The sequence below is a fragment of the Castor canadensis genome, chromosome 4 (assembly GCF_047511655.1).
Source record: "Castor canadensis chromosome 4, mCasCan1.hap1v2, whole genome shotgun sequence".
Taxonomy (NCBI): Eukaryota; Metazoa; Chordata; class Mammalia; order Rodentia; family Castoridae; genus Castor; species Castor canadensis.
This window is the reverse complement of record NC_133389.1, coordinates 61134119-61150882: the sequence shown is the minus strand read 5'-3', so window position 1 is coordinate 61150882 and position 16764 is coordinate 61134119.

Below are 16764 nucleotides of genomic sequence, written 5' to 3'. Positions count from 1 at the left end.
GGATGAGCCAGCTGGTACACTTTCCATTTTGTTGCCTTAGCCTTACACTTTGTGGAAACTCTTCCTACACTGGCAAGAGATGACTATCAGCTCTGGTTGAGGGTTGTGGATGGATTCTTTTCTTAACTGGCAGTCATTTTCCTGGGGGTTTTGGAGGGGTGGATCAGAAGATGCAGGCTGATGACCTTTTCAATGAGAAATCTTTTCATTTCCCAATAGAAAACATCCCTGACTCACTGGCTAACTCCAAGAGAACTTATCACCAATTGTTTTAGCTATAATCAATAGATAAAGGAAGAATAATCATTCCACTGAAGTGTCTGTTGCATCATAGGAATGCTATGGTTTGGATCTCGAAGGCCATTGTGTTTAAAGGCTTGGTCCATAGTATGGTGGTGTTGGGAGGTGGTAGATAGCATTTATTATTATTATTATTATTTTGGCAGTACTGGTGTTTTGAACTCAGGGCCACATGCTCAATAGGCCACTTGAGCTTTGCCTCCAGCCCTTTTTGCTTTTAGTTTATTTTTTCAAATAGGATCTCGAAATATTGTCCAGGCCATTCTTAAGGCATGATCCTCTTACCTCTGGTGAGATGGCAGAGCATTTAAAAGGTATGGCCACGTGGGAGGTTCTTTAGTCTTTGGACTCTGCCCTTGAAGAGGATTGTGGGATCCCAGCCTCTTCCTCACTCTTCTTTTGCTCTCCAGCCATGAAATAGGCAGATTTTCTCTGCCGCATACTCCCTCCATGATGTGCTATCCCAAGCCCAAAAGCAACAGGGCCAACTGGTCATGGGCCAGAACTCCCAAAACTATGAACTGAAATAAACCTTTCTTTTTATAAGTTAACTGTTTCAGCTATTTGTTATAATAACGTGAAGCTGACTAATACAAAGAATTTTTAATTCTGGCTTATCCAGAGTCAGGTCACCACTTTGTAGAGCAGATCCAATAAAACCAACAGTTGTGATTCTCTTTTTCTTGACTCAGGATGCAGAACATTTGCCCCATGAAGAGATTCTGCTGGTGACATTACAGCACCAGAATCCAGCACTGTTCTGGAGATCCACACCAGTGTCCCCATCCAATGCCTTCCAGGAGCCTTGGGCTCCTGGTCACACTATGTCTGGTGAACAGCATCTGCCCAATGCAATGATACCTGGAGATTCCCTTTATCCCCTGGTAGAGCTGGGTTTATTTAAAATGTCTGGTTTTAGGTGAGGAGGAGGCTATGTAACACAGCAAAAAGGACTCACACTATTTGTTATTTGAGTTAAAAGTGCTCTTTCAATAACAACAAGCACCACAAAACCCTTTCAGCTGCTGACACAGCCACTAGTGGTGACAAGCTGCCACTTGGAAGTCAAGGAGGGTTTCATGTCAGTTTCAGCACCTCTTAGAGTTCTAGAGATTTGAAGCAGAATGATGTGACTAGCTGGGCCTCAGCTGCTGTCTGGCCACTGCTTCCCTACATGTGACTGGGCTCCCTGATGGCCCCCATGTGCATGACTATTGGATGCAATCATCTCAGCTCTTTTCATTTCTGTCTGCCATGTGAGGAGAACCCTCTGAACTGACTGTCAAGGTGGTTGCTGGAAACCCTTTCTGATGAACTGACTCGAAACTCAGGAGAGTGCCCAAGATCTTGTCCAGTGTGCCCTGTGCTCATACACCAAATTCTTGACATGTTGGACCTCAGGCAGTGTTGAGGGAGAACATAGACTTTAGGAGAGAGAAATCCTGGGTTAAAAAAAAATCTTAGCACTGGGCCAGCATGGTGACACATGTCTATATTCCCAACTACTTGGAAGGCAGAGAGAGGATTGCTGTGTGAGGCCAGCCCATGCAAAAGCATGGGACCCAATGTAAAAAACAAACTAATGCAAAAAGTGCTGGAGGTATGGCTCAAGTGCTAGTGCTCTTGCCTATCAAGTGTGAAGCCCTGTACCACCCAGTACCACCCCCAAAAAACTAAGCTATGACATTTACTTGTAGCTACCAAGTTTTATGATAATTTTCAGCCTCTAATTTCTCATTTATAAACCAAGATGAAGAATTTAGTGAAGAAATAAAGTGCCCAATAGCCTTGCACAGAGTAGCAATGCCTGCCTGGTTAGTCAATTCTCTCCTTGGCTTTTTGTTTGTTTGTTCGTTTTGTTTTCCTTTTCTTTCTTTTTTAAATTTTTTTCTTTTATTCATATGTGCATACAATGTTTGGGTCATTTCTCCCCTCTTCCCCCTGCCTTCTCCCTTTCCCCTGCCCCTTCTCTCTTCCCCCCACCCCCTCGCTACCAGACAGAAACTATTTTGCCCTTATCTCTAATTTTGTTGAAGAGAGAGTATAAGCAATAATAGGAAGGACCAAGGGTTTTTGCTAGTTGAGATAAGGACAGCCATACAGGGAGTTGACTCGCTTTGCTTTCCTGTACATGTGTGTTTACTTCTAAATTAATTCTTCTCAAACTAACCTTTTCTGTAGTTCCTGGTCCCTTTCTCCTATTGGCCTCTGTCACTTTAGAGTAACTGCATTAGTTTCTCTGCATTGAGGGCAACAAATGCTATCTAGTTTTTTGGGTGTTTTACCAATCCTCATACCTCCCTTGTATGCTCTTGCTTTATCATGTGCTCAAAGTCCAATCCCCTTGTTGTGTTTGCCCTTGATCTAATGTCTGCATATGAGGGAGAACATGTGATTTTTGGTCTTTGGGGTCAGGCTAACCTCACTCAGAATAATGTTCTCCAGTTCCATCCATTTACCAGCAAATGATAACATTTCGTTCTTCTTCATGGCTGCATAAAATTCCATTGTGTATGGATACCACATTTTCTTAATCCATTCATCAATGGTGGGGCATCTTGGCTGTTTCCATAACTTGGCTATTGTGAATAGTGCCGCAATAAACATGGGTGTGCAGGTGCCTCTGGAGTAACCTGTGTCACAGTCTTTTGGGTATCTCCTCAAGAGTGATATTGCTGAATCATATGGTAGATCTATGTTTAGATTTTTAAGAAGCCTCCAAATATTTTTCCAGAGTAGTTGTACTAGTTTGCATTCCCACCTCAGTGTAAAAAGGTTCCTTTTTCCCCGCATCCTCGCCAACACCTGTTGTTAGTGGTGTTGCTAATGATGGCTATTCTAACAGGGGTGAGGTGGAATCTTAGTGTGGTTTTAATTTGCATTTCCTTTATTGCTAGAGATGGTGAGCATTTTTTCATGTTTTTTGGCCATTTGAATTTCTTCTTTTGAGAAAGTTCTGTTTAGTTCACTTGCCCATTTCTTTATTGGTTCATTAATTTTGGGAGAATTTAGTTTTTTGAGTTCCCTATATGTTCTTATCAGTCCTTTGTCTGATGTGTAGCTGGCAAATATTTTCTCCCACTCTGTGGGTGTTCTCTTCAGTTTAGAGACCATTTCTTTTGATGAACAGAAGCTTTTTAGTTTTATGAAGTCCCATTTGTCTGTGCTATCTCTTAGTTGCTATGCTGCTGGGGTTCCATTGAGAAAGTTCTTACCTATACCTACTAACTCCAGAGTATTTCCTACTCTTTCCTGTACCAACTTTAATCTCCTTGGCTTTTGACATAAGAGTCATTGGGCCTACAAGTCCAGCCCAATGGCCAAATGGGAAGAACTATGACCACTCACATTCTATTCCCTGCCCCAAAACTCTTATGGCAGGAAAAATGCTATCAGTCATGACCTCCATCAACAACTCCCTGACTCTTCTCCCCCTTCAGTGTCTGTGGTGACTGGGACACTTGAGGAGAGTAAAATGGTCTTTGGAAGACCACCATTCCTAAAGAGCTTAGATCAGGTGTCTGGTAGCCTTTGTGAGTGAATCCAGTCCTTTAAGGACTTTAGAGGTGTCATGGGGCTCTGGGACTAGAGAGAGTCCTTTCTGACCATCCTATTGGAGCAGGCCAAGCATGTTCTCTTCCTTCCCTGCCTCTCAGCCCGACCTTACTTAAAGGGAGATATTGTCCTCTCAAAAATCAAGGGCTCTATGCCCTTCAACCCAGAGAGACACCAGTGATAGGTCACCATATAGAAATAGAGCTGTCCCTTGGTATCCATAGGTGATTGGTCTCAGGATTCCCTGTGGCTACCAAAATCCTTGAACATTCTAGATCTTTATGTAAAATGATGTGATATTTGCATGTAACCTATGCACAACCTGTGTGCTTTAAGTCTTCTCTAGATGATTTATAAAACCTAACATAATGTAAACAGTATGGAAATAGTTGTTACTATATTGTTCAGGTAATTGTGGCAAGGAAAAACGTCTGTGTATGTTCACTACATATGCAAATTTCCTCCTGAATATTTTTAATCCAGAGATGATTGAATCTGTGGCTACAGAGGGCCAATGATATATCAAACTGTTTATTTTCCCTATGAAAACTTTTCTTGGTGGTTTTCTATTTATCTTTAAGATGTGGTTGAGAAGAGATCAAATACTGGACAAGATATGAAGGGGAGGCTATGAGAAGAGTGGAGAATAGAGGACGAGTTCTCTGGGGAACACAAGATAGACTATAAGGCTACAGCAGGAGGCAAGTGGTGATGGAAAGCAGGAGAGTGGCAGAACCAAGAACTCAGAAGACAGGGAAGCAGGGTGGCTCCATGTGACCAATAGTCTGGCTTTCCCACCCAGAGAAGCATTAGCAGTATGGGTAGGTGAGCCAAGGAGAGACATTGGACATCAGAAATAATGATATTTCAGAAGTCTGATATAATATCACAGAAATCTGCTATGGTCCATGCTATCAGAAGACCTTGATTTTGTCTGGGGTTATTGAAACAAAACAACAAACCAACCCAAAACCCAAAAATCAGGTACTAATAGGTTGGGAGTGATAGCTCACATCTGTAATACCAGCTATGAGGGAACCATGAATAGGACTGCAGTCAAGGCCAGGCAAAATTGGGAGACTCTACTTAAAAAATAACTAAAGCCAAAAGGACTGGGAGGGTGTGGTTCAAGTGCAGAACAGTTACCTAGCAAGAATAAGGTCCTGAGTTTAAACTCCAGTACCTCCAAAACCTGCTGTCCTTGCCAATAACAGAACTGATTATTCTCAAGCCTTTGATAGATTCTTGGCTACTGCCTCAAACTGTATCCTTGGCATCCTCTAATTTATCACTCACCAATACCAAAGACAAAATTCTGGAAGTAGCAGACAGTGAGAGAAATGCTATCTGACTCTGGCTAAGTAGATACTTTTCATAATCTAAATAGATGCATTGACTGGTAATCTGAAAGTTTGCCCCCAGCTTGAAAGACTTGAGCAATGAGTCAAGAATGAACTCACTGGCTTCCAGCTTTTCTTTGTAACTGGAGGACCTACATAGTTTGCCCAGAGCAGGAGGTGGGAAGCAAGGCCAAGGCAGAGGAACCCCAGAGTGATAGAAAGCTGATAGGAACCACAACACCACATGTCACACATGGTCCACCTGGCCCCTGAGTGAATTTGCAACTATACTGTGGAAGAACTTAGAGGCCAGAGAAGGAGACTACTGGACCACAGTGACAATTGTCTTTGTCTCCCTTGGAAGTGGTACTATTTAATTACAGAATGAAAATAAGCCAGAAATGGATACCAATACGTAAATGAGTTGATAACTTAAGCACTTTGGTCTTGAAATAACAGCCCTATTTACATGAGCTTGGGAATTCTAAATAAAGGCTTTCTCTTTTCTTTTTCCTTTTATGCCACTAAATAGAAACCTGAAAGTTGACAAAGTCTCAGTGGATCCCAGTTCTGTGAACAAGCAGATCAACCACCAGAGTGGGAAATGTCCACTGTATGTCTCTGTGTTTCCAGCAGCAACCAAATTACAAGGCAGGAGATAAGCAAGGGTACTTTTACCAGCCTGCTGCCCCGGGAATACTGTGTGTGTGTGTGTGTGTGTGTGTGTGTGTTTGAGAGAGAGAGAAAGTATTTTCTAGTTGTCCTTAAATCCAGTGTTTGTTAATTGGAGGGAGAGATGTCGGTGGATGGGTACAGCCATATTCTGGGAGGACCAGGATGAGGACTCCCTGACTCGGGGATGCTATGATTTAGAGAACAGTCTTCCAGAATGTTCAGTCATTCAGCTGTCTTATCAGGGAGTGCTTTAGATTAACAAATGAGAACATTCCAGCATTACTGGAGGGATTATTACATTGTGTTAAGTGTTGCATTTATCTGGCGTCACCCTACTGACTCACTGCTATAGTTTATTAAATCAGCCTCCCACTGAAACACTTTGATGGTTTCTTACATGGGCTGGACTTCCAAGGTCCCCTCCTCCCATTCCTGAAAATGTGCTTTTCTCCTTCTGCTTCCATCTGGTTCCAGTCTCTCACACGTGACATGAGGTATCCTGGCCAGGTGAGTGGGGCAGGTAAAAGGCATGGTGGTTTAGATGAGAATCCCCCAAAGGTACAGGTGCTAAAGGCTTGTCCCCAAAAATGGCATTATTAGGGAATGGTGGCCTAGTGGCAGGTCTATAGATCATTGGGGACCTGCCCTCAAAAGGGACTATGGGACCCTAATCCTTAGATTTCTTGCTCATGAGGTTAGCGGTTTGCTCCACCATCCATTACTGCCATGATATACTACCCTTGCCAATGGCCTGAAGAATGGGGCCATCTGAGCATGAGCTGGAACCTCCGGAATTATGAACCAAAATAACCTTTTTCTTCTTATATGCTATTATCTCAAGATTTCTGTATAGTAATGCAAAACTGACTAATACAAGAGGTAAATGATAAAGAGAGGAGAAGGAAGGGGTTTCAGTAGAGCTGGTGTCAGCAGACAACTAGTCAGTCCGGTGGTCGAGTCAGGACTCAGATATTGGGGCTCAAAAATGATACTCCAAAGCACGGTGCTTTGGCTTCATGAGCACTTTTGAATGAAAAGAAATTGAGAAAATCTTAGAATCTGCCCAGAACTTTCTAACCTTCTCTTGTTTCTCTTCTGTGAGGGCAAGAAAGGGCGTTTCAGGATTTCTCTAACAGGAAACTTCTTCCATAGGAAATGCAGTGCCCTTAAATTCCCTGCCTAGGAATCTCATAGACTAGCCAAGAAGATGAACTACTGAAGAGAAGACAGATTTTCCTTCATTCTCGTGAGGGCAACTCAGGAGAATGGGAGTCTTCATCTGTGTAAGACCCCTGTTCCAGCTGAATTTCCACGCCTCACCCTCCTTAATATCTCCAGAGTCCAGAGGAACTTTGCTCCCATCTGTTGTCTAGTCTCTGCACTCACTCATGAATCCCCTAAAAATCATATATTATCCCTCCAAACTGCCAACACCTCCTTGCCCCCCTCCATGAATAAGAATATTTAATTTTCTGAGTTTCATTGCGTTACTGGGTAATTAGTGCTCTGTTATGCTTTTTTCTCCTGTTAATCTGTCTGTTGTCAGTTAATTTCATCAAAGAGTAGAGGAGAAATTTCCCTCACCCCTACACAAGCAACAACATGGAATGAAGGGGTAATCTGCAGACCCAACCTCCTGAGGCTGAAGCAGGCCGCCAGTAGGCAATCCTCCTCTTTGGAGCGGCTGGAACACCGCCCTCAGAAGTCAATAACAAGGGCAATCCCGTGGAAGGTGCCTTGGTGGGCAGCAGCACTCCTTTACTTTGATCTTCCCAAATGTTAATTCATTCAATACCTAAGTACTTCATCCTTTCATTGTATGAATATTCAAAGAACAACAGCTGTGTGTCAGGTATTTCAGAGGCATTCATGATCCAGGTTATTCCCAGAAATCAGGGACAGACAGTCAAATAGCATAAGTGCCATTTGCCTTGTGTTGGGTGCTTTTGAGGTATGTTTAGTCCTTCCTGTGGCCCCACAATGGTAGGGATTATACTCACCTAGTGGCAGATGAGACACTAGGTACCTTTTGTGAGTTCATGAGGCTGGGAAGTTGCTGGTGCAGTCTTGGACTTAGGCCTCTGTGACACCAGAGCCTGTGCTTTTTGTCAGAGAAAGAGATGCAACTCACACTAAACAAAGCACAGTGGCCGTCATCCTTCATTTTGTTAGACAGCTCAGACACAGCCTTCAGAGGCATTTAAATGATGGTGATGTCATTTCTCCATGGCCTTGATCCTTTATAGCTGGCCACTTCACCATCCCCCACTAAGTGGCACTGTTCCTTCAATTACGACTCCCTCGTGGTTTTGTGAGTGGACTCTTTTGATTAGATCCACCAGGGTAGATTACACTGAGTGACGTAGTGTATCTTACAAGTCAGAACAGAAAAGGGAGAAATAATGCCATCCTGTGACTCACATCTCAAAAGAAGATTTATCATCTTCCAATTAAATAAATGTAACTGGAACAATATTTCCTGACTACTTAAAATAGGAAGTATACCAAAAACCAGACAAAAGTTGATACATCAAAGTATGAATAGTGGATATTTCTGGATGGTGGGATTAGGAGTGCCATTTATTAAGGTTCTTCTTGGTGCTTTTTTGTTTCATTTAGTATCTGTAATGACCATGCACTATTACTATAATCAGAGCAATTACAGTAAACATTTTTTAAATCTTAATTTATGAAATGTTACCAAAAACTCTCATATTCAAACTACATTCATGTTATGCACACATAAAATTACTTAAAAGCCACAGATATAAGATGACATTTCCAGAAAGTCTCGAGTCTTTTGTAGCTAGCACCAGGGCAAAAACTGAGTTAAGATCCCACAAGTCCAAGCTCTGGGTACCATGTTTGGATTTTTGTCTGCTTTCATTTTCATTTTTAGATGCGGCAGTGACCTGGCAAGCAGGAGTTCAGAGAGGGAAGGGAGTTACTGAGGCAGGCATTTTCCAAAACAAAGTGTTTTTCAATCCTAGATGAAAACGAATGCTGTTTCCATAGCTTTTTAAGGCAGGAGGGAAAGAAAGGCAGACCCTGAGATCTGCTCAAAGTAAGACCTATATCTCCTTTACCCTACAAAAAAAAGCCCTACTCTATGCAAATGACTAATCCTCAGAGTGAGGGGGATTGGAAATAAGCCCCATTCCTATTTCCAAGACAGCCAGAGGAACATTATTTTGATCTGGAAAACAAAAAATAAAATCACCTAGGATACATACCAACATACCAGCCCTCTATCCATACCAGTTTGCACTAGTTTGCACCACAGAAGTTGTCCAAAGCTTGAATTCTGTAAATTAGCCTAAAGCAGTCCTGTGTAGGTGAGGCACCTGCAAAACAGAAGAAGCAAACACAGATCCTCCCTGGAGAAATTTTCTCTCCCTGTCCTCTTCAACCTAGGCTCATAAACTTAGCTAATTAAAAATAAGTCTTTTAACATGTTCACTGAAATGAAAAGAAAAGGGGTTGAAAGTAGTGATGAGGAAAAGATGGGGCAGATAAATCTATCAGACAACCACAAGAACCAAGAAGAATTTCTAGAAACTCAAACTATGACAATTGAAATTTTAAAATCCTACAGATTCTTTTTTAACTAATCAAGACTTAGATGAAGAGAAATTAATGAACTAGAAGACAGACATGAAGAAATTTTCTAGAATTCAACTTACAGCAAAATAATTACAAAAAATTGGGGGAAAAAAAAAGGTGAAGACCCAAAACAGAGTGAGAAAAAAATCTAATAAAACCCTGAATTGAAACAAAATCAAGAAAGGCAAGAAGAAACCTATAGAATTCTTCTATAGATGATAACATAAGCAGGATCAAACAGACAGTAGAAAAAAACAAACTCAATTCCATACAGAATGTAGGATGCCAATACTGTAATGTTGTGGTTGCATAGATACGCTAGAAAAGGAAAAGATCAGAAGTGGGTTAACCTCTTGTCCTCACTGTGAAAGTGGACTGTCTGCCCCCAGGGGAGATGAATCCTCATAACACATTGCCATCAGAACTCCTCTGAAGCTGAGATGGCCTTTCTGACTCACTCATAAGCACTGAGGGGTTCCCTGGATGTGTTTGAGTGTGGTTTGTCACCAACAAAACTCCTGCTGAACCTTGACTGCCATTGGGGCAGTGTTGGGAGGCAGAGCCTTTGGGAGGGGGGATGGGTATGGGGGAACTGCTCTCATGAATGGATCAATGTGCTTGGGAGAGATGGGGTCAGTTCTCATGGGAGTAAGCTGTTGATACAGCAGGTCAGATCCTTTGGCCCGCTTTTCTCTTCCCCTTAACTTCCCTTTCTGCTTTTCCACCATGCATGGAGTAGCACACGGCCCTCACCAAAAGCCAAACAGAAGTCAGCCCCATGCTCTGGGACAGCCAGACTGCAAGCCAAAATAAACATCTTTCTTTTTAAAATCGCTCAGCCTCAGGTATTTTGTTACGTAACAAAGGAATACAGACAATCACAACTGTGGCCATAAAAGAACAACCTCAGAATCAATGATACAGTCCAGAAGTTAGGAAACTTCTTCTGAAAAGACCCAGATGGTAAAGTTTTTTAGTGTTGCTGGGCACTAAGGTCTCAACTCTGTTGCAGTGTGAAAGCAGCCCCATACAAAGCGTAACCAAGTGAGCATGGCTGTGTGCCAATAAAACTTTATTTATACAATAGGCAGCTGGGTTTGGTCTGCAGGCTGTTGCTTGCTGGTCCTGACTTAATTCCAAAAGTACAATAAGAGTTGGGGCTTTAGCTCATACAACAATATTAACTCCAGCTCTTGTGTAGACTTGGAAGATCCTTCCTGCAATATGGTCTCCGCTGAGTATGAGCACTATTTTAGGCAGCAAAGGATCTGTGCCAGGCAATTCACACCTGACCATATGGCTTCCACCATGCTACTGTCATCAGAAGGCATAGGAAAATCTGGTCACTCAATGAGGTGCCATTTTTGACAAGCGTTCCTCACAGGCACATCACCACAAATGAGCTTAGTGAGACTGTGATGCCAATCCCAAAGGCAAAAGAAATCCCACTTGGTAATATCCCAGTACAGTAGAGGGATTAGCCCTGTCTGAATGCATCAATAAATACAGTGAGGACAGACAGGTGGCTCTATTTCATGACTCTTTAAATTAGAAGCACAGCAAGAGGAGAAGAGGTGAGTGACACTAATCCCCTGAGATCACTTAGTGATGAATGCCAGGATGGCATTTCAAAAGTGGCTTGTGAAAAGATGTGATCTCAGAGCCATGTGGCAGTGATGGGCAGAGAAGCCCTGGCTAGTCCTGGAATCAGAGAGGGTGGTGGCTGCCGTGGATCTCTGCAAGAAAGGTCTCCCCCAGCAGAGTGAAATAACTTCAGGGGAGTCTGAATGGAGCCCACAGCCAGAAACAGAAACAGGAAAGGCTGCGGTTGGGAAATGAAGCCTAATCAGTGGAGACTTTAGAAAATGGCATAGAGCAAGAGGGCTGGAGAGGATTCTGGAGAAGGAAACCATTATGAAAGAGGGAGGGACAGGATAAATCTCAGCAAGCTGGAGGCTGTCAGGGGAGGAGTTTGCAGCCAGCTCCGTCCAGACAGTGGAGAGACCTGGACCTCCTTGTTGAGTGTGTGTCAAGGCCAGGTGGTTGTGAATGCCATGTGCTGTGGCTACTCTCCCCAGTGATGGGCAACTGGGGAATGGTGTCCTGGACGCACAGCTGACAAGGATATCCTAGAGCATGAAAGTCCCTGAGGGATGAGATCAACTTCGCCCTACATTTAATTTTTTTCTTTTGACTTACAACACACAATGAAAACGCATGCTGTATGTCAATAGCACAAACAATTCATCTGCAACATGTGACCGCCATCCATCATGTTGGGCATTTTAATCCAGAATTCTTTCTGAAGTTCCAAATGACAGAGCTGCCTCTGTATGTGAAATCTGCCTTGGCTTTGTTTACTGTCTCATTTCATGACTGAGCTCCTATCACTTTCAGAGGCCTCGAACACATGGCTGAAGGGTCGAGTGTGTGTCTGCAAAAGCACTTATACCCTCTTTAATTTTCACAGCCCAATGTTTTAACAGAGTTGCTACAGCTGGCACCAGAGTATGCAAACGTTTGCATTGTTCGTTGAAAATGATCATGGTAGCGAAGTGTTCCTATGGTCTCTGAAGCCCTGTTTGAATCAGAAGTTACAGGCTGTTTATGGGTGGGTTGGCGTGTTTAAATCATGAACAATGAAGATGCTCTGGAGCCCTGGACTCAGAGGCTTGATGTGACTATCCCAGTAGCCAGAGCAGACGGTGGCTCTGCAGCAGGTCACAGACAGTACTCAGTGTGGGGAGACAGCTCCTAGCCTTCACCCCAAAGTCAGCTAGGGGAAGCCTGGAGGTAAGGGGACAGAGGATGGTAGGCCACCTGGGACATGGTGGAGAATCCTCTGTGGGTATGTGCCACAAAGAGGAGTACTTCCTTCCCAGCAAACATCAAGGAAAGTACCATGGATGCCACTGGGCTTGGGGTGAGAGGTCTTTGCCCCTCAGCCTGACTCCCATGCAGTAAGTTTGTACACTATCATGGGACCTCAAATAGCCACATGAGGAAAGAGAGGACTCCAGGCTGTGTGATATGCAGCTGATATGTGAAGTCTGTGTTGGAGGATTTAACTTCAGACCATCAGGACACATGAGACTGAAGCTCTCTTACAGGAGCATGTGGGCTGTCACAAGAAGGTACCATTCTCACCAAACAGCAGAGACCCACAGGGGAGAAGACAGGAGCAGAGCAGATGTCAAGGAAGAGGCTTCCCAGAACCTGTGGGAAGCTCTGTACCAAAGGCTCCTGGCCTGGCAGTGGGGAGGGACGTGGCAGGGTAGGGGGTTAGTGCTTCATACATGTCCTGCTTCCCTCCAGGGGATTTGACAATGCTGAAGCTTATGCAGGAAGCTTGTGAAATTCAGTCTGCTGGACTCCCCCAGTCCCTCCTGCCCTGCCTTTCTCATTCCTTCCAGTTTTGACTCCACACTGCCTATGACTCTGCTCTGGGTTCTTTCCCCGAAGTAGTGTTACTAAAGCCACCATGGGAGCTGCAGCCAAAGCTACCAGTGGGAAAATTTGGCTAGCACGTGACATGGCTCCTCTTGTCCTGCTCCCCTCACTGATGGAAGTGCAAACCAACTAGCAGGGTTACTGATTCAGAAGACTGATTCAGAAACGTGAGCACCTTGTAGTTACTCTAGGTTGGTCCCCCCCCTCTCCCTCCACTTCCTAGGTGACCCTTCAGCCAGGTCCTGCCCCTGGCCAGCTGCAATGCTTCTGCTCTCTTTCTTAGGGAGGTGGGCAGATGCACACACTGAATTTAATCATCAGCTACCATACAGCTCTCTGTGCTTGCATCTTTCTTTATCAAACTCTGAGTTAAGAATTCTCTCCTACACTCTAGGAGAAAAAGGAAGGGGCCTCCCAGTTACAGTCCTGATGTCCTCTTTGGGTGACCTCCTTGGGTCTGCGTGGTACAGGGTGAAGAGTCATGTTACTGTAGTCACAGACCTGGGTCCATGCCCATCTTCTTCAGTTACCAGGTGGACAATAATTTAAGCTTTCTGAATCTCAGCTCCCCAAGGTGTAAAATGGGGTAATTATGATAACTACATAAGAGAGACCTGGCAAGATTTAAATATCCTGACTTGAGGTAAGTGTAAGGTACTGCTGAATTAAGACCACACCACATGTGAAAGGAAAGGTTTATTAGAAATCCAGACTGCAGGGCTTCCCCCCGCCCGCCCCCCGCAAGATCAGGGAGCAGTGACTTGAGTGAATTGGGTAGTGGGCTTTATAGGAGGGGCTGAGCCATGGGGGAGGGAGAGAGTCTCTGGTCTCTGATTATCTACAATCACCAGGTGGAACAGGTCCACATGCCTGGCTAGTTGAGCAACTGGAAGTTCCTGAGTTGTTTTGCAAGCCAAGAAACAATCAGGCAGGGAGAAACAAGCGGTCATAAATTAGGGGGTCTGGTTTTAAGGTGTCCTCGGGTCCTTCCACCCACCCCAAGAATGCCAGGGACCTAACAGTAAGCTTTCCACAAATGTTATCTATGTTTGTGTTAGCAACAGTGGTTTTTAAATTCTTGGGCTGGCAGAGTGACTCAAGCCATAAGAGCGCCTGCCTAGAAAGCATGAGGCCCTGAGTTCAAACCCCAATGCTGCCAAAAAGAATTACTAGAGTACATTAATTGTACAAAGGTGCTTCATTGTGATATTTCCATAGATGTGTGCAAAGTACTTTGATCAGATTCACCTCCTCTATTACACTGTCTTATCCCCCTACTTCCCTGCTTTTTCAAACAGTATTTAGTGGGTTTTATTATACATATACATATACATATATATGTATATGTAATGTCCTTTGATCATTTCAAGCCCAACACCCTCTCCTTGCCCTCTCCCCCTCCTGCTGGCTCACTCTACCAGACAGTACCCTTTTAATGCTCGTGTCCTACCATTATTATTATTGTTATTGTCTTCATTATTTTAAGCCTAGATTCCACAAATGAGTGAAAACGTGATATTTGGTTTTCTTGAGCTTAGCTTTTCTTGCTCAACATGATGTTCTCCAGGTCCATCCATTGTCCTGTAAATGACATAATTTCATTCTTCTTTATGGCTGAATACTCCATTGTGTAAATATACCACATTTTCTTTTTTCTTTCTTTCTTTCTGTCTTTTTTGTGCTGGTAGTGGGGTTTGACTCGGGGATTTGCACTTGCTAGGCAGGAGTTCTAGCACTTGAGCCACGCCTCCAGCCTTTTTTGCTTTAGTTATTTCTGAGATAGGGTCTTGCTTTTTGCCTGGGCTGGCTAGGACTGTGACCATCTTATTTTACTTTTCCTGTTGTAGCTGGGGTTATAGGTGCACGCCACTGTGCCCAGCAATATCCCATACTTCCTTTATCCATTCCAGTTCATGGACCTAAACTGTTTCCATAGCTTGACTCTTATGGAGAATGTTGTGATAATAATGTAAATAATGATAACTATTTAAGACAGATCTGGCAAGAGTTAAATAATCTGACTCATGGTAAGAATTCAATAAATGTTATTATACTTGTGTTCTCTCTTCTTTTGGCAGTAGTGAGATTTGAACTCAGGGCCTTGAACTTGCTAAGTAGATGCTGTATAACTTTCTACCACTTGAGCCAGACCCCCCAGTCCTCCTTCCTTTTTTGGTTTTTTGCTTTGGTTATTTGTTGGATATGGTCTTGCATTTTTGCCCAGGTTTGCCTCAAACTGCAGTCCTCCTGATCACCACCTCTTGAGTAGCTGGGATTACAAGTGTAAGCCACTTCCCCAGCCTTAGGTTATTGTCATTACTTCTCCACACATCGCCAACTAACGAGCATATGTAGCTAAACATCAGCAACTAGATAATCTCCTCTACCAGCAAGCGGTGAATGAGATGACACTGTCCCAACCTAATCATTTATTTATTTAACTCACGACTGCAAGTTCAATTATGCATGCACTGTTAACGTTAACCTAAATAAGTGCTTAGTGCTTTGTATGTTTATTCTTTGGTTCTCAAGGAGATTATGTAAGTATGTGTGTATTAAAATACATGCATATGTAACAAATATATATTTTAATACACTTATATTTTTTATATATACATATATTTTAATATGACATAATTTTATTTTGCTCTAAAACTTGGCATCTTGTTCCTTAACTTGGCATCTTATTCATAAGACAAATTTCAACTAAAGCACAATTTACAAATCAATGAATTCTACTAATTAGATAGGAACACTTTATACACAACATATTAATACTTGATGTGGGCCAGGAAGGATGCTCTGTGCTGGGTAATGCACCAATGAGAAGGGGCCAATCCACTGCCTATCGTCATGGGGTGCAAGATAGACACTATACATGGCCTACATCCATGCATGTGCGTCTGTATGGAGCTTAATTGCATTTAATCATGCACACATACATAAAGAGACATGTACAGGTAATTCAACAGCATTTAGTTGCATGCATACAGACACAAATACATGTCCCCTCACTTGTGGTAAGCATTATGAAGGAAAAGTAGAAAGTTTGCAGAGAAAGCATATTTCAGCTGAAACCTGAAGGATGGGTAAGCTTTATCTGGGAGAGATCATTCCAGGAGAGAGAATGGTATGCTCAAAGGTCCTCAGATAGGACAGTGTTCGCAACTTCAGGAACTAAAGACAGTTTGGTGGACATTTGTGAGAGGATAGAGTGGCGGACAATGACTCTAAAGAGGGTGTTGCAACCGGAGCTCATAAAGATGGATCATATGAGGATCTGGGAGTCCACCGTGAATGCATATGAATGGATTTTAAGCAAGGGTGTAACATGATCCAATTTGTACTTTAAAGTCCCTCAGCTCCTATCTGGAAGGTAGATGAAAGGAGCCATGAGAAGGAAGCAGGGAGACCAGAATGGGGCAGGAAGGTAGGGGCTTGGATGGAAGGACAAACAGTAAGAGGAGTGGAGAGGATTTTGGAGGCTGGAATCTCAGGAATGAGTGATAGACTAGGTAAGGGGGATGAGTGAGGGAGTTGGCAGAAGGAATCTCAAGTTTACTAAGATGAAGAGCATGGGAGAAGGATCATATTTGAAGGTGAGTGATGAAGAAACCAATGGACTGGATTTTTGCACCAGGTGAACCCCTTGTGGCTATGTGTTTGAGCACAGATATTTGAAAAGTTTGGGGAAGAAGTTTCAATTAGGTCAATTTTTTTTTCTTTTGTGGTACTGAGGTTTAAACTCAGAGCCTTCATCTTGGGCCAGTACACCAGCTTATTTTGTGATGGGTTTTTTCGAGATAGGGTCTCTCGAACTATTTGCCCAGGCTGGCTTTGA